The 24,141-nt window shown below is 39.8% G+C and overlaps 1 protein-coding gene and 1 long non-coding RNA gene across 5 annotated transcripts in view; one reads left to right on the forward strand and one right to left on the reverse strand.

Annotated features, from left to right (window-relative positions):
- PEX5 (peroxisomal biogenesis factor 5) overlaps positions 1-15,162 on the forward strand; it is a 34,941-nt gene extending 19,779 nt beyond the window's left edge. For 2 of the 4 annotated variants that reach the window (XR_012419949.1, XR_012419950.1), the window contains exons 17-18: positions 11,764-11,868; positions 14,015-15,162. The gene's annotated coding sequence lies outside the window, so the exon portion shown is untranslated. Of the gene's footprint in view, positions 1-11,763; positions 11,935-14,014 lie in introns of those variants that run through there. The other 2 variants (XM_065523671.1, XM_065523670.1) reach the window with 1 other exon arrangement.
- LOC141408018 (uncharacterized) overlaps positions 13,541-24,141 on the reverse strand; it is a 75,154-nt gene continuing 64,553 nt past the window's right edge. Inside the window, exon 4 of the long non-coding RNA XR_012419951.1 lies at positions 13,541-13,816. This is a non-coding gene — a long non-coding RNA (uncharacterized lncRNA). The remainder of the gene's footprint in view (positions 13,817-24,141) is intronic.

Here is a 24,141-nt window from a genome sequence, read left to right on the forward strand (position 1 = left end):
TGCCTTTATCGGGAACTGTATCAAGTGCCATATCAAGATGGGTATTTATCCTGAGGAAAAATTTTAAAATATATACAAATATTTATACTTGGAGATAGATGTCTATGGCCACATTAGACATGGAAAAAAGTTTTTTTTTTTTTTTTTGAGATGGAGTTTCACTCTTTTTGCCCGAGCTGGAGTGCAGTGGCGTGATCTCGGCTCACTGCAGCCTCTGCCTCCCAGGTTCAAGCAATTCTCCTACCTCAGCCTCCTAAGTAGATGGGATTACAGGCATGCACCACCACGCCCAGCTAATTTTGTATTTTTAGTAGAGACGGGGTTTCATCATGTTGGTCAGGCTGGTCTCGAACGCCTGTCCTCAGGCAATCCACCCACCTTGGCCTCCCAAAGTGCTGGGATTACAGACGTGAGCCACCGCGCCTGGCCAAAAAAGGTCTAACTTTTAAATTTATTTCAAAAGTTTTTCAAATAGAGACTAGATCTCACTGTGTTGAACAGGCTGGTCTTGAACTCCTGGCCTCAAGGAATCCTCCTGCCTCAGCCTCCCAAAGTTCTGGGATCACAGGGATGAGCACCATACTTGACCAAAGTCTAATTTTTTTTTTCCAGTTGGCTCAAAAGCTGCCAAAAAAAAAAAAACCCAAAAACCCAAAAACAAAAGAAAACAGGTCTAAAACACAACTGGGTAAGTAAATTGTCCAGACAGTGAAATATAGCTATTGCTATTTAATCATTTATGGAATAATTTCCAGTGACAAATAGATGCTAACAATATAGTGAGAAAAATGGTTAGTCAATTATTTACAGATCGTCTCAAGAAAAAAATGCATTGAAAAGACAATAGGGAACTATCTCAATGTGCTAAAAGTGGGGAGATCATACTTCTCTGTAATTCTCAAATTTTCTTGGTGCATGTGGTACTTTTCTAGAGGAGAAAATTAAACACCTGGGGGAGGGGAGCAGGAAGCTGTGATGGCACCTGTAGCCACCTGGGTGATCATGAGGCAGCTGGTGTCTTGGGCTCTGCAGGGTGGTGGTGCAAAGACCCAGGCGGGATGTGGGCTGGGCAGGTGGAGGAGCAGTTTCCACCCTACACAGGTGCAGGACATGACAAAGTCTGGCTGTGTAAATGACTTAAGAATTAAGCTAACACTTGGTTTAAGCCAAGTCTCCAGGTTTGTCTGCTTCACCTGATTTTGGTAGCATTAATGTGTCCAAGAGGATGCTTTTCTTGCATGGCTTGTGCCAGGTACATCTTTTGAATCCAGTAAAATTTAGCTAACATTTGCTGACCCCCTACCATATGCCAAGCACCAGTTCCAGGCACCAGGGCTATGATTCACAAAGCAGATGAGATCCCTGCTCTTGGGGCTAACATACTTGTTGGAGAAGAGACAGTACACAAGTAAGACAATTTCAGTTCTAAGTGCTCTGAAGAAACAAAAATGTCACTGTGTACTAGAGAGTGAAGGGGAGGGTTAGTGGTGGCAACATTAGGGTGGTGAGGAAAGGCCTTTCACATGAGGTTATCTGCGTGATTGGTAGGAGCCAGCCCTGGAGAGTTTCGATGGAAAAGGAGTCCAGGTCCTGGGAGCAAAGGCTCTGATCTGTACATTCCAACAGAAAGCACAGAAGCTGCAGCAGACCTGAACACTCCCCCACCCCACCCTCCCGCTCACAGCCAAGCCGCTTCAGCAAGTGGGCCGTGCACACTGCCTCCACTCAAGGCCATTTCATTCACGTCTTCTCCCACGGTACCGTTCCCTGCACTCACCAATGCAACTGCTTTGCCAAGGTCACCTGACTTCACAGATAGCCAAAGCAGATGGACACATTGATCTCTGATCTTGACCGTACTGTGAGCTCTGCCACACCTGGTTAGGCAGGTCGTGCAATGCGTATTACTATGCCGTTAATATCCATCTGCCGATCTGCAGTGTTGTACAGTTCACAATCTATATGGCTGTACTCTGGTTCCGCATTGATGAACACCCTGCTTTAAGTCTTCTCCCCTGCTTCTGTTATTTCTTGTCTCATGGTTCTTCTTCTTCTCAGTCTCCCTTATGTGTCTCTATCTGCTGCTTAATGTTGATCTTCCTCAGGGCTGTTCTTGCCTTGCTTTCCTTGCTTTGCAGGATCCTGTGGTGCCCTCGTCCACACCTGTGGCATAACTACCATGTAAATGTTGATGACAGTCTCACCTAGATCTCACCCCAGGCCTTACAAACGTGGCACAGCTCCTATGTTCTGTCTTCTCCACTTGGATGTTCCCTAGGTACCTTAAATTCAACAAATTCAAAATAGGAATTTTCTTCCAAAAATCTGCGCCTTGTTTTGTAGACTTGCAGGCACATGAGGAGAAAGTAGTGAGTGGATCTGGACTCCTTGTTCTCCCGTAATACTCCCTTAGTCCCCAGTCCTGCAGGGTCTACCTCCTCGGTATAGGTCACAGAGGTCCTCCCATCTCTGCGCCTTTGTTAGTACTTTTGTTCAGGGGTTCATCCTCTTTCTTGGTTTGCTGTGATAGCTTCTTTTTTTTTTTTTTCTCATTTCATTTGCCATCCATTCCTCATCACTGAAAATAATGTTCTTAGACATGACGTGTTATCTCTTACCTCTGACGTCTCACTATCGTGCATGACAGGTAAAAGTTTAATCAGTGCTGCTGAGTGAACTGAATGCATTCTAGAACTGTGGGTGGAAGAATCAGGAAATGCCAAGGGAGCTGATCCGTGTGTGGAGATGTTTTGATTCTCTCCTAGTTGGAGAAGATGAATTGAAATTCTTGATCACCGTGCCTCCCCAAGGGGAAGTGCCCTGAGACAAAGGTACAGGTGGATACTTTTCTGGAGGGCTCTGCCTAGAGAGGGCACAGTTAAGGGGGTGCTCCCCTTCAGAACAAAGCCAAGGAATGAGCCAGGAACCCCATTCAACTGCTCTTGGTATGGAAGGGAGAACGCTGCTCCTGGAGAGGGACTTCTGCAGGGGTGGGGGTGTGCGTCCTGCCCAGAGGCTCCTCAGTGCCCAGGGCCTGGGGTTCAGCAGTTATGTGGAGTGGGAAGGAGCTCTTTGCAAGGAAGCTGTGGCTTTGGAGACTAAGGCTATGCAGCTTGTATCAGAGCTTCTGAGTCCTTACTAAGAAGACTCATACTAGTGTCAGGAGAGAGCAGCATAATGAGAGTGATGGTGGGAGGGACCACCTTGGGTATGACTGATTAGTGATTGCCTTGACCACACTGGCATTGCAGAGGCCACAGACATCTGGATGAGCTGCTCTCTGGTGTCTGAGGTGCCACACCTTTGTTGGTCCTGCTTTCATTTGCACAGACTGGGAAGAAGGAGAGTATTGGAGCAGAACTCAACTATGGCCCATGGCCAATTAAGAGAATCAGAAGAGAATTTCAGCACACACCACCACCACCACACACACACACACACACACACACACACACACACAGAGGAATTCTCAAGAAAATGCCAGTAGAGCACAAATGACTTCTTAGAATGAATAAATAGGATTTTCTAATTAAAAATGCAATAAGTAAGTAGAAAAAGAGAATGATCACTCTTGAGAACCAAATGAACGAGGTTGGGAGCGGTGGCTCATACCTGTAATCCCAGCACTTTGGGAGACCGAGGTGGGTGGATCACCTGAGATCAGGAGTTCGAGACCAGCCTGACCAACGTGGTGAAAACCCGTCTCTATTAAAAAAACAAAAATTAGCTGGACGTGTTAGCGCGTGTCTGTAATCCCAGCTACTCGGGAGGCTGAGGCAGGAGAATTACTTGAACCCAGGAGGCGGCGGTTGCAGTGAGCTGAGATCGTGCCATTGCACTCCAGCCTGGGGGACAGGGCAAGACTCTGTCTCAAAAAAACAAAACAAGACAAAAACCCAGAAAATGCTCCTGAGCTCAAGCCTCCATTGAAAACCTGTACTGAATCCCATATAGACTAATAAGAGAAAGAGGGCTCCCTTGTGTCAGTTGGGATGATAGGGTTCTGGAATTGTAGAGGCTGTGTAGAGGCAGTTAATCCTCAGAGCAAGAGGAGCATTATTACTATAGTAGATGGTAAGGTTGGAATAGGAACGAGGGGCCCTTCATCCACGTGAACGTATTTGTCATGGCTAATCAACCCTGTTCTTCCTCAGAGCAAGAGAGATGGACAGCCAATGAAGGCATGGCAAAAGGCTAATGTCAGCCCCTACAATGGAATCACCTTTGCCCAGGTTCCAGATCTGAATTAGTTATTAATTGAAGAGAAGGGCAAGTCTCTTTCAAAAAGAACCATGTGATACCACATACAAGTATATTCAATACATATTCTCCAAATCTCTCAAAGGACCTACCGCCAAATACTAGAATTATCATGTACTAGGGAAGGGAGAATACCCAGATCTTCAAGGCATCTAATGACCCTCGGTCATAACTATGACCTAGCTTGACATAGTGCAGAGTGAATGGAGTCCAGGCCCAGGGGTTTCTCATAGTAGGTCTAATGTGGTCGTTTCTCTCCATATTTAGCCTTTCCTAATACAATTCGTTATTATTACTAATGGCAGCACCCTTTTTCCATTTCCCAGCCTGGAAACTCTAGTTCTGAAATTTTTCTTCACTCCCATATCCCATCAGTCACTGAATTATAACTAAGTCTTTTTATTCATTGTTTAAAACTATGTAACATTTAATAATACTGAGAATACACTTAACATGTAATTTATAAAGCACAAAAATGAGGTTCTTTCAGCGTATGCTTCCCTATAACAATAATGCATTTGTTTTTGAGCTTTCTCAAAATGGTAACTTTTTGTTTTACATTCTTGGGACTTGCTTTTATTCATCTAGCATTACATTTCAAAGACTCATTCATATTTTAGTGTACAACTGCTGTCCACTAAGATACCACAAATAATTTGTTCATTCTTCTGTTAACATTTAGGTTGTTTCCACTGTTCTCTGTAAAGAACAAATTGGGAATATTCATGTAATTGTCTCCTAGTGCACATATGCAAGCATTTTGGGGTATATACCAAGGAGTAGAATTGTTGAGTCGGGTGCATACCAATTGTTAGGTATATGCCAATGGGTAGAATTCTTGTGAATAATTTAGGGTAGGTACACTATTTAATACAGGGTAATGTTGAACTGTTTTTAAAGTGAGCGCCACTTTCCATCCCCATCATAAATGTATAAGAATTCCCACTGCTCTATATCTTTCCTGTGCTTAGTACTGTTGAACTCCAACTTGTTCTATACTTTGGAATTGTTAGACATTAATTTTTCCCTTCTAGTGACTTTAAAATGGTATTCCGTTGTGATTTTTCTTTGCATTTCTTTTCTTCTTCTTCTTATTTTTTGAGATGGAGTCTCGCTCTGTCGCCCAGGCTGGAGTGCAGTGGCGTGATCTCAGTTCACTGCAGCCTCTACCTCCCAGGTTCAAGCGATTCTCCTGCCTCAGTCTCCCGAGTAGCTGGGATTACAGGAGCCTGCCATCATGCCCGGCTAATTTTTGTATTTTTAGTAGATACGGGGTTTCACCATGTTGGCCAGGCTGGTCTTGAACTGACCTCAGGTGATCCACACACCTTGGCCTCCCAAAGTGCTGGGGTTACAGGCATGAGCCACCGCACCTGGCCTGCATTTCTGATTAATAAAAACATAATAGAAACATTGAGCATCCTTTCATATTTATTGGCTATTCATATTTATTGGCTATTTATATGAATAGCCAATAAATATGAAAGGATGCTCAATGTTTTTATTGTGAATTACTGTGAATTGCCTAATTTATGTCTATTGTCCATTTTTCTATTGGGTTGTTTTTATATTACTGATTTTTAGAAGATCCTCATGTATTTTGGATACTAATCCATATGTATTACAAATAAGTTCTGTCAGTTTGTGGCTTGTCTTTTCATGTACTGGCTTTTTTTTTTTTTTTTTTGACTAACAAAAGTTTGTTGTAGTTACATTTCTCACTTTAAAAAATATGATTATTGCTTTTTGTGTGTAGTTCAAAAGTCCTTGCCTACTTCAAAATCATAAAAATATTATTCTCTATATTGCTCTATAAATTTTAAAGCATTGACTTTCACATTTAAGACTTTAATCCATCCGAAATTGATTTTTATATATGGTATGAGGTAAGAATCCAACTTAATACTGTTTTTCATATGGATAGTTAATTACTCCAGAAACATTCACGGAATGACTTCTCCTTTCTCCAGTGATCTACAGTGCCATCTCTTTCATTTCTATTTGGTTTCATTAATTTTTTTGTCTGTCCCTGTGCTGATACCACTCTGTCTTAGTGATCTAACTTTTGTCATAGCCTTTGTGTCTTCCAGAGAAAGTTTCCTTCCCCAGTTATTCACTTTTGTGTTTTTTGAAAAATATTCTTGAGTCTTTGCTCTTTCATATATATTATGTAAGGAGTTTATAAATTTCTACAAAAAAGCCTATTGGGATTTTAGTTGGGATTACATTTAATCTGTAGATCAATTTGGAAAGAGCTGATATATTTACAATTATTTTTTTTCCACGAAATTTGTATAAATAAATAAATAAATAAATATATATATATATATATATATATATATATACGTGTGTGTGTGTGTGTGTGTGTGTGTATATATATATATATATATTTTTTTTTTTTTTTTTGAGACAGAGTCTTGCTCTTATTGTCCAGGCTGGAGTGCAGTGACACAATCTCTGCTCACTGCTCCCTCCGCCTCCAGGGTTCAAGCAATTCTCCTGCCTCAGCCACCCGAGTAACTAGGACTACAAGCGTGCGCCACCACGCCCAGCTATTGTTTGGGTATATACCAACAGGTAGAATTCTTGTATTTTCGTATTTTCTTGTAGAATTTTGTATGTTTGGTAGAGACGGGGTTTTGCCGTGTTGGTCAGGCTGGTCTTGAACTCCTGACCTCAGGTGATCTGCCTGCCTTGACCTCCCAAAGTGCTAGGATTATAGGCATGAGCCACCATGCCTGGCCTAAATATCTTTTAATATACTTAAATGTTTGCTATTTTTTAAATATAAAGTTTAGTATATGTGCTGCCAGAGCAAGCACTTAGTGCGATGTTTTATAATTATTAAATTTATTTCTAGGTACTTAATATTATAAATTATGTCTTTATTAAATTATATGTAAAAATAGTTTATTTCTGGCAATCCTTTTTGAATATGAAAATGCAATTCTTTTTGTGTAATGATATATCCAATTGCCAGATTCTCTTACAGATTCAGTAGGTTTAATCAATCTGACAATAGATTCTTTTGGATTTTCTATAATCATACACAATCATACCATATAGAAATGATGACCTTTTTATTTATTCCTCTCCAATCATTATAACTATTGTATCTTTAAAAAAATTATACTGCACTATCTAGACTCTCCAACACAAAATTGAATAAAAGAGTTTATTCTTTCTTGTGTATACAATGCTTCTAAGTTTTCACCAATAAGAATGACTTTTGAGTCTTCTAAAAATGGTATCATTCTATTATAGTTTCCTGGGATTTACTTTTATTCATTATATTTCAAAGACTCATTTGTATTTTAGTATATAACTGCAGTTCGCAAATACATCACAAATAATTTGCTCATTCTTCTGTCAGTTAACATTTAGGTTGTTTTCACTTTTGACTGTAATGAACAAATTGTTGCTATGAATATTCTTGTAGTTATTTCCTAGTGCACACGTGCAAGAGATTTTTGGCTGTATATCAAGAAGCACTAATGGTAAAACAATTCATTAGTTTACAGAAACTTCTATTTTCCTTATTTGGTAAGAATTATTCTCTTAAAAAATTGTGAATGTTATATTATTCATGCTTTTGCATTAAAAACATGAATAGATTTTGAAATTACTTTAGAAATCTTCAGATATAGACTATTACCTATTAATATAATACTGATAATGATATCATTATCAGTATCTGTGGTGGTATTATATTAGTCAAAATTTCTAAATTCATCTTGGGATTTTAGAAATTATATTGAAGCTAGCATCAATGATTCATACAATTACTGTTGATAACCCAAATTTATCAGAGATATGCGGCATCTTAAAATTTTACTCAGATAATGCATTTGGGTGACTTTGTAGTCTGCAAAATTTGCAGTCACAGCTAAGGTTAAGAAAACCATTTTGTAAATGGGCAAAGGACATGAACAGACACTTTTCAAAATAAGACATTCATTTGGTCAACAAATATATGAAAAAATGCTCAACATTACTAATGAAATGCAAATCAAAACCACAATGAGATACCATCTTAACACCAGTCAGAATGGCTATTGTTAAAAAGTCAGAAAAGTAACATGTTAGTGAGGTTGCAGAGAGAAGGGGACTTACACTCTGTTGGTGGGAATGTAAATTAGTTCAGACACTGTGGAAAGCAGTTTGGAGGTTTCTCAAAGAACTTAAAACTACCATTTGACCCAGTAGTCCCATTACAGGGTATATACCCAAAGGAAAATAAATCACTCTACCCAAAAGACACATGCACTCATATGTTCATTGCAGCAGTATTCATGATAACAATGACGTGGAATCAACCTGGATGCCCATCAATGGTGGACCGGATAAAGAAAATGTGATACATATGCAATATAGAACACCATGCATCCACAAAAAAGAACAAAATCATGTCCTTTGCAGCAACATGGTTGCAGCTAGAGGCCATTATCCTAAGCAAATTAACACAGGAACAGAAAACCCAATACCACAGATTCTCACTTATAAGTGGGAGCTAAACATGTAGTACACATGAACATAAAGATAAGAACAATAGACACTGCAGCCTACCAGAGAGGTGGGAGCGGGATTAAGGTTTGAAAAACGAATGGGTACTATGCTCACTCCTCTGGGTGATGGCATAATTTGTACACCAAACCTCAGCGACATGCAGTTTTTCCATGTAACAAACCTGCATGTGTACTTCCAGAACCCGGAATAAAAGTCAAAAACAAAACAAAAAAACCCCGTTTTACAAAGATACTATTTAAATTATTTGTAATCAATTTAAATATTAATTAAATCAAATTCTTTTTTTTTTTTTTTTGAGACGGAGTTTCACTCTTGTTGCCCAGGCTGGAGTGCAATGGCACGCTCTTGGCTCACTGCAACCTCCGCTTCCCGGGTTCAAGCGATTCTCCTGCCTCAGCCTCTCGAGTAGCTGGGATTACAGGTGTCCGCCACCACGCCTGGCTAATTTTTGTATTTTTAGTAGAGACAGGTTTTCACCACATTGGCCAGGCTGGTCTTGAACTCCTGATGTCAGGTGATCCACCTGCCTCGGCCTCCCAATGTGCTGGGATTACAGGCGTGAGCCACCGTGCCTGGCCCAAATTCCTTAAACACTCACACCCATATATACATTACCTACTCTTAAATAATGACAAAGGAAATAACAACTTACTTTATCTCCAGGGCAAGTGTAAGTGATTTAGGTTTCATTTAATCTAGTGTTTTAGAAAGGAAAATCCAAACTCTTGCATAAGCTGTAATACCATGTTTGCATTTTTATTTTACACTGTGGGAAAGATGGGAGAGAATATTTATATAGAAATATTGTATGTCCAAAATTCACAAATTAATTTACTTTGGAGTAAAATTGAATTATATATATATATAAAATGTATATATATATATAAAAAAAAATATATATATATATATATTTTTTTGAGATGGAGTCTCGCTCTGTCGCCCAGGCTGGAGTGCAGTGGCCGGATCTCAGCTCACTGCAAGCTCCACCTCCTGGGTTCACGCCATTCTTCTGCCTCAGCCTCCCGAGTAGCTGGGACTACAGGCGCCCGCCACCTCGCCCGGCTAGTTTTCTGTAGTTTTTTTTAGTAGAGACAGGGTTTCACCGTGTTAGCCAGGATGGTCTCGATCTGAATTATATTTATTTTACCATCATAACTTCTAGTTTTTGGTTTTAAGATCTTAGGACAAAAAGGTTTGTAAGTAAAATATCTTTCAATCTGTAACAATATATTTGAATGAAATTTAGACCCAGAACCTGCAATAAAAGTCAAAAAGAAAACAAATTTTAGAAACTTAGACCCAGAACTTTTTGTATTATTTTTATTTTCTCTTTAGTCTTTACGTGATGGTTAATCTTTAGCCTATTGCCCATTTGTATTTCTTTTGTATTTTTTCTTGTAATACAGCAAGGACCCTGAAGTCATTAAACCAAAGTAAGATTTCCTTTATTTCCATCCAACAACTTTTTAAAGGAGATAAAGTGTTTGTGTTAGAGAATAAGAATGTTTAATCTTTTGTTAATAAATTATTACTTTATACACACTAATTCTTATGTATTTATTTTTTCTTTCTTCACATCAGTGTAGTAGTTACTTTTAACCATGAATTTATAATTCAAAGTAATCCAATGTTTCATTTGAAAAAACCTTTCCCAGGTAGAAAATCTTCATTTTAAGATTTAGTTCTATGAACTATCAGCCCATGGGGAATATTAACATATTTAGTAGCTTTGGGTAAATTAAGGTGGTGACGATTAAGACTCTGTGTTCTCATTTTCCAAGCAGGAAAGTTTTTCGTAAAGGGCAAGTGAAGTGCGCCTAAAGCGTTCAGAGTTTGCTTTGGGATTTACATTTTCTTGGGAAGTGTATTAGTTATATCTTGCTGCATAAAAACCACTCCAAAATTTAGTGGCTTAAAACAACAATAATTATTTCTGACTATTCTGTGGATTGGCAATCAGGGCGTTTCTTTGCTGTACTTGCCGGGTAACATTCATGGGGCCACTTGCCGTCATCTGATGCCTCAACTAGGGCTGGAATGTTCCAAGGTGGAGGAGAATTCCTCAGTAGGCTAGACGGCCTCATCACAGCATGGTGGTCTCAGGGTGTCAAAGTGACACAGCAGGAACTGCAAGGCTCTCAAGACCAAGTCTCCGGATCTCACACAATCTCACTCCTGCCACCTTTCATTGGTCAAAGCAAATTACTGATTTTACAAGGCTCTGCCTTTGGTCCCACAGGCAGGAGGTCAGACTGCTGCGTCAGGCAGGCATAACTGGGGCTGCCTGTCCCTGTGGAGAATGACCCTTGGCAGCCCGGGCTGGCTGCAGGGGCTTTGCAGCCTCTACCCATACACCCAAGCTGGAAATGACTTAGGGGGCCAACAGGGACATGACAGGCCCTGCTGCATAGCGAGTGCCCTGCGTGTGCACCTGTACATTCCTCCTCTCCCCGAGTTGTATGGGGTGCACTGTGCCTTTACCCTAAGTCCCTTCTTGGTCAGTCCCTGGTTGTTGTCCCTTTGTGGTGGTCAGCAAGAAACGTGCAGTTTCAGTTCGATGTGGAGTGGGATGGCAACTTTAGGGAGGGGAGTTAGTTACTCGAATATCAGACACTATTTTACAAACTTGTAAGTTCAACCTTGAATCAAGGGTGTGAAGAAATAGACTCCATCTCTTGATGGGGAGAGAAGAAATGACACACTGCCAAGAGATGTGGATACAGGGAGGTATGATTTATTGGACTATTATGATAGTGATTATCCCAGTGGCCTTTAAGAGTCCTTCCAGGATTCATATAGATGCTTAATGGTCTTTCTCATATCAACGAAAATAGGAATTCATTGCAATTGAGACACTTTCTGGTCTTCAAATTTAAGAATATTCTAGAGACGGGCAAACTATTCTAGGTCAAAGTTTCCTCAAGTGCAAACTGTACAACTGGGTTTTATTCAATTTACTCATTTGTTTTTCTTTAGAAATGTACAGCCTCTGGAGACCCTGCTTCTGAATGAGCGGGCTGCAGTTTCCTTGGGATCCGGAACTCATATTGGATTCGCTACCTACCATCTTGGACAATTCATGTAGGAAAACAAATCCTCATTTGTTCAAACAATAGATGAAAATTATTAAAGTTTGAACACACATTACATGGCAGCCTTGTGTTTCAAAGAAAAGGAAAGAGATAGTTGAATCAGGGTAAAACAACCCACTCACAACCTTAGGCTAAGAAGCTTACATAGCTTGTCTTCTAGCAAACTGCGTATTTAATCTGCTAAGGCAATGGGTCCCTTGTCTGGAGATGCGACTGCCACTCAGGGTCATATCTTTTGTTCTCCTCTGAACTCTAGTCTAGTTGAAGTTTTCTAAAAATCCGGGAACCCTTATCCCCCAATCCCTGCAAAATGGCTTAATCTAACAGGTCACAAAGAAGGAAACTTCATGTCTTAACTTGGGTTAAAAAATTTTTCTAACTTGACACAATTTTCAAAGGCTTCATCAGTTTAAAAAGATTCTTGTGCTGACTCCATTAGCAATATCTGGCAGCTGCTACTAGGCAGCAAAATCTACCATGACTACCACTATTATATATTTGCAGTTCTCTTACTTTTTGTTTTTTTTTCTTGAAAAAAAATTATTTTTAATTTTTGTAGGTACATAGTAGGTATATATATATTTATGGGCTAAGTGAGATATTTTGATACAGGAATGCAATTTGTAAGAAACACAGAGTAAATGGGGTATCCATCATCTCAAGCATTTATCCTTTGTGTTACAGACACTCCAATGATATTCTTTTAGTTATTTAAAATGTATAATTATTTTTGACTATAGTCACCCTGTTGTGTTAGAGAATACTAGATATTATTCATTCTTTCTAATTATTCTTTTGTACTCATTAACCATCCCCACTCCCCCCACCCACCCCGCTACTCTTCCTAACCTCTGGTAACCATCCTTCTATTCTATCTCCATGAGTTCAATTGTTTTAATTTTTAGCTCCCTCAAATAAGTGAGAACATATGATGTTCGTCTTTCTTTGCCTAGTTTATTTCACTTAACGTAATGACCTGTAGTTCCAACCATGTTGTTGCAAATGACAGGATCTCATTCTTCTTTATGGTGTTCTCAAAGCCAAAATATCTTCAATTGTTTGGACCATACTAGAAGCAGGCACAAAGTCAAACAGCCTTCAACATTCAAACAGATGGACACCAACAGTCTTCTGGTCCATATTGGGCTCACTTAGGAAGTTAAAATGAGATCTATAATCTTTTTGTTTGAATAGACGACCTAACAGTGGAAGAAGAAAACATGATAGGCATATGTGTTCCAGTAAGAGAAGGAAAAAAACATCAATTATAGGAGTCCAAACTATTTGGAATTGCCAACTCTGGCACTAAACAGCAGATGGAGCCAAAGGACCTTAATAGCAAGCAACAGATTTGCTGCCTTCTCCCTTACTTTCTGCTTTCTCCTCCATCTACCCAAGATTGCTAGGCCTCAGGGTGTGGGTTAACAGCATAGGCTCGGGAGTCTGACTGCCCAGCTTCACAGTACCATGTTTGCTACTTGGGTAACCTTAGATGACTGACTTAACTTGGTTTTCCTCTTTGCAGAATAGGAATGTTAAGAAAAACCCTACTTCCCAGGGTTATTGGTAAGGTTAGAATAATTATTACTTATCATCATAAGCAATAGTTCCTGCCACATAAGTTTAAAAAATGTTAGCTATTACTTGCTGAAACGCATTACTTTTTATATTTTAACATCTTCAGTGGCATCTAATCCTGTTGCATTGCCACCTCTCCTTTAATCCACGCCTAGGCTCCATGGGGAACTTCCTATGACAAATTGACTAGGAAAAAAATTCAGGTCTGATTTACAGATGATTCTGATGATATGCTGCTACCTCCTCAAAGTGGATGACCACAGCATTATAGAATTCCCCAAGGGTGATCCTGAAAGGCGGTTAGGAAGAAATATCTTCTTGTCAGAACTTTGAGCAGTGCACTTAGTTGTCCATTTTACCTGGAAAGAGAAAGGCCAGAAGTTACAGATCTATACTGATTCATGGGTAGTGGCGGATGGTTTGGCTCTATGTTCAGGGACTTAGGGAGGACTGACAATGAGTTAGAGAAGAGGCATGTAGATCAATCTTTTGTAAGGGCACAGGTGTGGAGATATTCGTGTTCCATGTGAATACTCACTAAATGTCATCTGTTACAGAGGTGGTGCTCAAAAGTCATCTTGACAAGATGACTTTTTGTGTGAATGACAACCAACTGATTTCCCAAGCCACTTCAGTGCTGCTCATTGGACCAATGAACAGGGTGATTATATCAGATCTCTTCCATCATGGATAAGGACATGATTATTTTCCTCACTGGAATAGATACTTACTTGATACGGATTTGTCTTTCCTGTACATGATATTTCTGCTGGCACTATGATTCTTGGATGTATTGAATTCTTATCCACCATGATGATATCCTATGTAATACTGCTTCTGTACTAGGAATTCATTGTACAGCAAAAAACCCAGGCAATATGTTCATACCCATATTATTCACCAGTCTTACCACTATCATTTCATCACTCAGAAGTAACTGGTCTGATAGAATTATAAAATAGTTTGTTGACAACTCAATTATGGCATCAGCTGAGTGACAATGCCATGAGGGGTTAGGGTTCTGTCCTATAAGATGTAGTGTCTGATCAGAATCAATGACCAATATATGGTAATTTCTCTCCCATAGTCAGAAAATATAGGTCTAGGAACGGAGGGCTGGAAGGAGAAGTGGCCTTCCTCATTGTTATCTGTTATCCACACACAAAATTTGTGCTTCTTGTTCCTGCAACTTTGGAAACTTTGATTTAGATGCTTAGTTCTCAAGGGATGAATACGTCTACCAGGGTATATAATTATGATTCCGTTGAACTGGAAGTTGAGACATCACCTGATTATTTTGGGCTTCTTGTTTACTCTGTTGTCTCTACAGCATCCTTCAAGGTCAGCTCAGGAGTACTCTCCTTTCTCAATGGTGAAAGGCTAATTAAGCTGTTTTCCCAAGCAACACAACTCTTTTCACACCCCATTGCTATCCTTATGTCATGTAGACAGTGCTGCAGTTCTTTTTTTCATAGCAATTTTTTCTTCCTGTTTTACTTCTATGTGGTTTTAATTGAAAAACAGCCAAATGATAAATACATATATAAACATCCTGCCTCCTCTGTTGTGTCTGATTAAGATTTAGTAAGAGGCCTCAGGGTCTCCACCTGTTAGTACGTTGTGGTTTGTCTTGTATCTTTGGAGACGGGAGAGATCTGCGGCCTGTATATGTTTGTTGGAAATAAACTGCTTCTGTTTTTGAAAATAGGAATTTGCTTTATTTATTGCTGAAAACTTATGCCTTTGAAGTGAAAATATAAATTGCCTAAGTAATGTTCTCAAAACCAATTCTTACATAAGGTAATTTCTCTTAAATGTCTAGCACAGTGCCATTCAAGCATTCAATAAACATTAGTTGAGTATCGTTTAAGTTACAGACATTGGAAATACAGAGTCACTCCCCTCAAAATCTAGCCTAGAAGAGTAAGTGGCCATAAACACATAAGTTAATTTCAGGCACTAGGGCAGCAGTAGCTGAGAGGTAAAATAGGGGCATAAGGGAGGTAAGTAGGTACAGGCTTTTCCCCAATCTTGGGCCCTATCAGAGCCTCAGCAGATGCCTGTGGCCTGCAGAGGCCTTAGCATGCCCAGATGAGGAAGGATTCAATGATAAGGAAAGAAAGAATCTGTTTGCAGACTTGGAATCTCACTCTTTTTGCCCAGGCTGGAGTGCAGTGGCTTAATCTCAGCTTGCTGCAATCTCCGCCTCCCAGGTTCAAGCAATTCTCCTGCCTCAGCCTTCCGAGTAGCTGGGATTGCAGGTGCGTGCCACCATGCCCGGCTAATTTTTGTATTTTTAGCAGAGATGGGGTTTCACCATGTTGGCCAGGCTGGTCTCCAACTCCTGACCTCAAGTGATTTGCTTGCCTAGGCTCCCCAAAGTGCTGAGGTTATAGGTGTGAGCCACCACGCCTGGCCACAGGCAGGACTTTAAACTGCACCGAAGCTTCATGTGTAGGACAGATCACCTGTGTGGGAGCATGTGGCTTTGAACTCTGAGTACCAGCCATGGATGGACAATCTTGGATCGGCTCCCGAAATTCTGTTCCTCTTCTGTCTTCTGGCCTAGAGAGAGAACTGTGGTGTCACTAACCTTGGATTCAATTACCTTAAGAATCTCCACTCACAAGAACTCAAATTGCTTTGGAGTTGTTAATTACAGTAGTTTTTGAACAGAGGTGGATTAATCGTGAGCTAATGAAGTTTAAGCTTCAGGACCTAAATTTCACTGCACCAGCTACCTCCAAGGTTCTGGGAGGGGCCCTGACACTGTGTTTGCAAGGGTACATGCTTTTGTAAACTTCGCAAAAGTAAACTATTTTTAATGCAGTTAGTTAAGATGGCTCCCTCTTTCCACTCCAACCCCCTCTCTGCCATACTTCTCCTTGCACTGGAGAGGGCTGAAGTAGGACCATGGAATTTCATATTGGTAATTTTGTATTCTTTTACTTATAGAGGGTTCCTTGAACTGCACAAGCTTCAGTCTCCTCCCTGGATCCATCCCTGGTTCTGATCCTATGATTTCACCCAAGTCAATGTTTAGATTGTATTAATAATAAAATGAGATACAACAGTCCTTATTATTAAAAGTATGTACTGTATTTTTTAAGAAAAGAAGCAATTCAGTGAAATTATTATTATTATTATTTTTGAGATAGAGTCTTGCTCTGTCACCCAGGCCGGAGTGCAGTGGCGCGATCTCGACTCATTGCAACCTCCACCCTGCCAGGCTCAAGCAATTCTCCTGCTTCAGCGCCCCCCGTAGCTGGGACTACAGGCACATGCCACCATGCCTGGCTAATTTTTGTATTTGTGGTAGAGATGGGGTTTTGCTATCTTGACTAGGCTGGTCTACGAACTCCTGACTTCAGGTGATCCACCCGCCTCGGCCTCCCAGAATGCTGGGATTACAGGCTTGAGCCACTGTGCCGGGTCCAGTGAAATTACTTCTTACCCAAAGAAGGCAATTAAAGGAGCTTGTGTATGGAGCACTAAATCTGGGGATCAGATTTGCCAAAAAAAGTCAAGAAGAAACTGAAGAGGTTTAAAAGGCATATATTGCTTTTCCATTAGTATAGGAATGGTGGAAGAATAAAAATAAAATCAAAGATGATGGATTGATTAACCAGGAGGAAAGGAGAGATGATTGATATTAAGGGTCATGGATCAGGGACAGAAGGGAAGAAATGGGAAGATGGCTGTCAGTAGACAGATATAAAAAGAAAAAGGAGATGAATGCGCCTAGGTCCAGCTGCTTTTAAAAAGAGTTTTAAATCTAGATGCCAGTAAATCAGAAATAAATTGTGACTGGAAGCCAACAAAGTCCAACAGAAGAAGCAAGGAGAGATCTAAGAGAGCTGCTTGGAAAGAATATGAAGAAGGAAGCCTGGATCCAGGAAACTACTGAGAAGCACCTTAATGGAAAAGATTCCATCTTCTTTTCAAGTATTCTTTCTGTATTATATTCATCAGAATAGGCTAGGTCATGCTGCTGGAATAAGTTAACCCCCAAATCTCCATAGGTCACACAAACACCATTTATTTATCACCATGCTATAAACCTGCTGTGGTTGGTGGAGGGCTTGGTTCCACATAGTAACTCAGGGACCCAGGTTGACCTAGGCTCCACCGTCTTGTAGATGCACCATCTGGAACATGTAGTTGCTAGGGCAGCGGAATAGAGAGGCTGGAGCATCTTACTTGGACTTTTCACTGCCTCCACTTGGAATTGACACACGTGGCATCCATTCACATTTCATTGGCCAGAACTAGTCATTGGGGATTTGGAAAATAAATATTTAATGAGTATTTCTGTGTATGCTGCATCCTGTCTGAATCTTGATAGTGGTGCTGTCAGTTTTTTCTTGCCTTGGAGAGGCTTCTGAGGTGCAGTTTCGTGCAGAAATTGGATGCAGTCTGAGCCTCCCCAGAGTGGGATTTGAAAACATTTTGTATTTGATTGCTTTGACCGGTAGGGTCTCCAGTTTAGTCTGTGCTGAGGATGATTACTTGAATTTTGTGTCTCCCCTCTTCCCTACCTCCAGTGCCCCCTGAGGGTCATTAACTTTAGAATTATTTTCATTCTATGTTCATGCATTCATTTCTTTATTTATTCAACATTTATTAACTTCTTACTGTATGTTATGGCTTTACTTGGCCCTGCAGATTCAATGAAGACTAAAACACAGTTCTTATTCTCAAGAAGCTCCCACTTTGGAGACAGTAAGCAAGTTAATACAGATGACATAGACTAGACATGGCAGCAATTTCTAGCTGGAAGGATCAGGAAGGACTCCATGTAGGTGACAGCTCAGTGTATTTATAAACTTGGGGAGATTTAGGAATTTATAATCTGTAGGAGGCTTAAAAATGTATACACAAGAACCCAGATATGCATAAATGTGGTGTTCTCTACTTTTTTTCTTTCTTTTTTTTTGTATATAGATATTTTTATTTTACATTTGAAAAAGACTCAGAGGTGTGAAGAAACTTGTCAAGATCCTTCCTATATATTGGTTTAGTTGAGACCTGGTTTTAAACCCAACCCAACTTTGTATGGCTCTGAAAACTGGGCTCTTAGCCACCACATGATTCTGCTACCTAATCATCTATATGTTCCTATCTTTTCCTTTTTTTCCAGAATAAAAGAGAAAAAGTGGGGGGAAAAAACAATTTTTTCAGGCAAGGATTAATTTTTAATGACATCCTCTCCTGTGTTAAATGTGAAATCTCTTTTGTTGCAATGCCAGTCAAGTATTTAGTTTTCAGTTTCTTTATACTATTTGTATTCAAATATACTTGATCTTAAAAAAGTAGGGGAATACTTAATTTGGTCTGTTTTCAGATTTCTGCCATTAATTTGGCACACATTCAAAATGGTCAGATGATTTAATTACTTATGATTTTTATGAGTTTAGTTATTCTAAAGTAGTTTCCAATCTATGGATCTTAGTTTTTAGGAGTCTTTTATTTTTTTATTATTATTTTATTATTAGTAGTATACTTTAAGCTCTAGGGTACATGTGCACAACGTGCAGGTTTGTTACATATGTATACATGTGCCATGTTGGTGTGCTGCACCGGTTAATTTGTCATTTACATTAGATATTTCCCCTAATGCTATCCCTTCCCACTTCCCCACCCTACAACAGGCCCCGGTGTGTGATGTTCCCCACCCTGTGTCCAAGTGTTCTCATTGCTCAATTCCCAACTATGAGTGAGAACATGTGGTGTTTGGTTTTCTGTCCTTTCGATAGTTTGCTCAGAATGATGGTTTCCAGCTTCATCCATGTCTCTACAAAGGACATGAACTCATCCTTTTTTATGGGTGCATAGTATTCCATGGTGTATATGTGCCACATTTTCTTAATCCAGTCTATCATTGATGGACATTTAGGTTGGTTCCAAGTCTTTGCAATTGTGAATAGTGCCACAGTAAACACACATGTGCATGTGTCTTTATAGCAGCATGATTTATAATCCTTTGGGTATATGTCCAGTAATGGGATGGCTGGGTCAAATGGTATTTCTAGTTCTAGATCCTTGAGGAATTGCCACACTGTCTTCCGCAATGGTTGAACCAGTTTACAGTCCCACCAACAGTGTAAAAGTGTTCCTATTTCTCCACATCCTCTCCAGCACCTGTTATTTCCTGACTTTTTAATGATCGCCATTCTAACTGGTGTGAGATGGTATCTCATTGTGGTTTTGATTTGCATTCCTCTGATGGCCAGTGATGCTGAGCATTTTTTCACGTGTCTGTTGGCTGCATAAATGTCTTCTTTTGAGAAGTGTCTGTTCATATCCTTTGCCCACTTTTTGATGGGGTTGTTTGATTTTTTCTTGTAAATTTGTTTAAGTTCTTTGTAGATTCTGGATATTAGCCCTTTGTCAGATGGGTAGATTGTAAAAATTTTCTCCCATTCCGTAGATTGCCTGTTCACTCTGATGGTAGTTTCTTTTGCTGTGCAGAAGCTTTTTAGTTTAATTAGATCCCATTTGTCAATTTTGGCTTTTGTTGCCATTGCTTTTGGTGTTTTAGTCATGAAGTGCTTGCCCATGCCTATGTCCTGAATGGTATTGCCTAGGCTTTCTTCTAGGGTTTTTATGGTTTTAGGTCTAACATTTAAGTCTCTAATCCATCTTGAATTAATTTTTGTATAAGGTGTAAGGAAAGGATCCAGTTTCAGCTTTCTACATATGGCTAGCCAGTTTTCCCAGCAACATTTATTAAATAGGGAATCCTTTCCCCATTTCTTGTTTTTATCAGGTTTGTCAAAGATCTGATGGTTGTAGATGTGTGGTATTATTTCTGAGGGCTCTATTCTGTTCCATTGGTCTATATCTCTGTTTTGGTCCCAGTACCATGCTGTTTTGGTAACTGTAGCCTTGTAGTATAGTTTGAAGTCAAGTAGCATGATGCCTCCAGCTTTGTTCTTTTGGCTTAGGATCGTCTTGGCAATGTGGGCTCTTTTTTGATTCCATATGAACTTTAAAGTAGTTTTTTCCAATTCTGTGAAGAAAGTCATTAGTAGTTTGATGGGGATGGCATTGAATCTATAAATTACCTTGCCCAGTATGGCCATTTTCACAATATTGGTTACTAGTAAGATTGACTTTCTCCTTATGTTTATTGGTCCTTTTCCCATTTTAAAATCTGAATGTTTGTCTTTCTCTATTTTTGTATTTTGTGTTAGATTTTTGTATTATTTTTCATTGATTTTTAAGAGCTTGGTACAAAGTAAAGATATTATTCTTTTAGCTATCAAATATGCTGAAAACTGTCCAGGTGCAGTGGCTCACGCCTGTAATCCCAGCACTCTGGGAGGCTGAGGCGGGTGGATCACTTAAAGCCAGGAGTTCAAGACCAGCCTGGCCAACATGGCTAAATCCTATCTCTACTAAAAATACAAAATAAAAATTAGCTGGGTGTGCTAGCAGGCACCTGTAATCCCAGATACTCAGGAGGCTGAGGCAGGAGAATCGCTTGAACCCAGGAGGCAGAGGTTTCAATGAGCTGAGATTGTGCTACTGCACTCCAGCCTGGGTGACAGAGTGAGACTCTGTCTCAAAAAAAAAAAAAAAAAAAAAAGCTGTAAACAGGAGCTGCTTTTTAAAACCCAAAACAGTGGATTTCATGTGACAGCTCTTTGGGGAAGAGGTAATATCATGGGGTGCTGTGTGAATTCTGCAATAAAAAGTTCTCAGTATGCAGGCCTTCCATCTACCTGGTGTTGATTAAAACACCTGCCCCCCATTAGAGAACTTGAGTTAAGGTGTATTATTTTAACAGATCAAAACTCTGGGGAAATGTCTCATTAATCCAGTTTTTTGTATTATTTAATATTTAAAGGAAAACTCATTCCTCTCTATCAAGAAATCACTTATTAGATTTTCAGTAGTGCCCTGAGGCACCATGGAAAAATATAAGTTGGTTTTGATGGAAAAAGGAGATAGAGCATAAAGAACCAAAGTAAAAAGATGGTAAAACCCCCACAGAAGGGAAGGAGGCCCTAGAAGCTAGATAAATGGAGGTAATAAAGCAAGATAAATCCTCAAATCAGGAACTATTTCACCATTACAGACCAGAGCCCACAGCATACTTGCCTGGAACATACTCTATAAATGGAACCAGAAATAGAATAAGACAAAGGAAAAAGTAGTATTATGATTCCTCTCTGAGGGGACTGGGTGCCATGGCTCACACCTGTAATCCTACCACTTTGGGAGGCTGAGGCAGGTGGATCACTTGAGGTCAGGAGTTTGAGACCAGCCTGGCCAACATAGTGAAATCACATCTCTACTGAAAATACGAAAAACTAGCTGGGCATGGTGGTACACACCTGTAATCCCAGCTACTCAAGAGGCTGAGGCAGGAGAATTGTTTGAACCTGGGAGGCAGAGGTTGCAGTGAGCGGAGATCACGCTGCTGCACTCCAGCCTGGGTACCAGAGGGAAACTCTATCTCAAATAATAATAATAATAATAAGAGGAAGAATTCCTCTCTGACAGACTGTGATATGTAGCTGAAAGTAATTAAAAATACTACGTAAGAACCTCATAAAAGACACATTTGAGTAAAAGCAGGTAGTTTAACTGGAGTGTTGTGGCTCATGCCTGTAATTGCAACACTTTGGGAGGCTGAGGCAGGCAGATCACTTGAGTCCAGGAATTTGAGACCAGCCTAGGCAACACAGTGAGACCCTGTGTCTACAAAAAATAGAAAAAATTAGCCAGGTATGGTGGCATGCACCTGTAGCCCCAACTACTCAGGAGGCTGAGGTAGGAGGATTGCTGAAGCCCAGGAATTCAAGGCTGCAGTGAGCCATGATCACACCACGGCACTTCAGCCTAGGCAACAGAGTGAGAGTCCATCTCTAAATAAATAAATAAATAAAAATTTTAAAAAAGCAGATAGTTTCTGACCACCCCACTAAGGAAGATGAGTCAGATCAACTGCAAAGTTTACCTTCTGTCTCAGAGAGGCATGCAAGTTTAGGGTCTGAGCAGAATTGCTTGAAATGTCAGGAAGAGGCTGAGCACTGTCCTCTGTGTCTTTCCTCTCTATTCCTCCCCTGTGGAGGGAAAGTTAAATGTTAAATTTGAACTCAGTTGAACATGAACACAAACAATAGTCACCAAGTCCCGGAGCAGGTTGCATGAGCCCCTTGAGGCATTCGTCCAGTACAGTTTAGGAGAAATTTGTTTCTGTACGTTAGTTACTGAAAAACAACAAACAATTGCAAAAACAAGTTAAACTTTCTGCGTTCCTTGAGGCCAGTCATGAAGGGCCCTCATGACTTGGCCCCATGCCAAACAACTCCTTACAGAAAGAGATAGGGTCCCAGACTGTACTGAAGCTTCATGAGACCTCTAGTTGTCTGTGCATGGATGAATGGCTGACTCTGGAGCCCAGGCTGTTGCTTCCCAGTCTGGTGATGAATCCTCCATAGTCTGGTGAGTGTAAAAAAAAAAAAAAAAAAAAAAAAATATATATATATATATATATATATATATGTATGTATGTATCTTTTCCCTTCTTCCCTTTCTATTGCAATTTGCTTATTATATGATTTGCTTATTATATTTGCACGGCCATTTACATGGGATAAAGGTTGTTTACCCTTAAAGGTATCTGTGTGTGTCTTTTCTTTCCCCCTCACACATTTCCCACACAGAACATCCCCTAGGCAGCAAACAGTCTTTTGTTCAAATAAATTTTGAAGAAGTGTATAAAAAATATTGTTTGAAAGGCTACTGGAGGGGCTACCTCTCTCAATCTCACCCTGGCTCCAGGGAGGTGGTGGGATGGGAAGTAGAGAAATACTGTAGTTTTCATGGGGCTCACTTTAATGCTCAAGTTTGCTCCCTCCTTCTTTCCTTACAAAAGAAAGAAAAAAAGAAAAGAAGGGTAAAAGTCAGAAGGTTTATTTGGTTAAAAACATATTCCTTTCCTTGCTTATAAAGCAAGGTTAATAGAAGCCCACTATCTCTTATCCACAATTCCATTTGATTTTCAGAGCTGAAAAGCTCTGACAATCAAAAGCGTTTTTCATATCTCATTTGGCAGCAAAGCCTGACCTGACAGGAGGTGAAACTAACTATAGCCTTTATTTATCTTAAATAATGGGAAGACTAATATATTTTACTATAGAAATATTTATGTATATGATTTCAGGATGCTGCCCCAGGTCCTGCTAGGGGAGTAGAGATGGTTCTATGTACCATATGACCTTTCTAAAAACTGAAAAATTCTGACTTCTAAAACATTTTAACCATGTGGGGTTTAGATAAGGAATAATGTTCAAAGATTTGTCACAAGGTACAAGTAAAGAATGTTCACGAAGCATCCAGAACAGTGCCTGACACCTGGAAAACAGGAGCTTCATTTTCCTCTCCTTGTAGTTTTGCCTATGTGAATAAGGAGCCCTTTTTCAAAAGTTAGCTCCAGGCAGCTGAACCTGGGCCAGATATTACAAATAAAAAACTGGGTGAAAAAATATTTGCAATTTATTTAACAGGCAAAGAGTTAATATCCCTAATATGTAAGGAGTTCTTAAAGAAGAAAAAGCCAAATCTGGTAGGAAAGTAGGCAAAATACATGAATGAATAGTTCACAGGAAAAAATAAATGCTCCTTAAATATTAAAAAATATTTAAAAATAAAATGTTAAAATTTTAAAATT

This window comes from Macaca fascicularis, chromosome 11 (genome assembly GCF_037993035.2).
Source record: "Macaca fascicularis isolate 582-1 chromosome 11, T2T-MFA8v1.1".
NCBI classification, from domain to species: domain Eukaryota; kingdom Metazoa; phylum Chordata; class Mammalia; order Primates; family Cercopithecidae; genus Macaca; species Macaca fascicularis.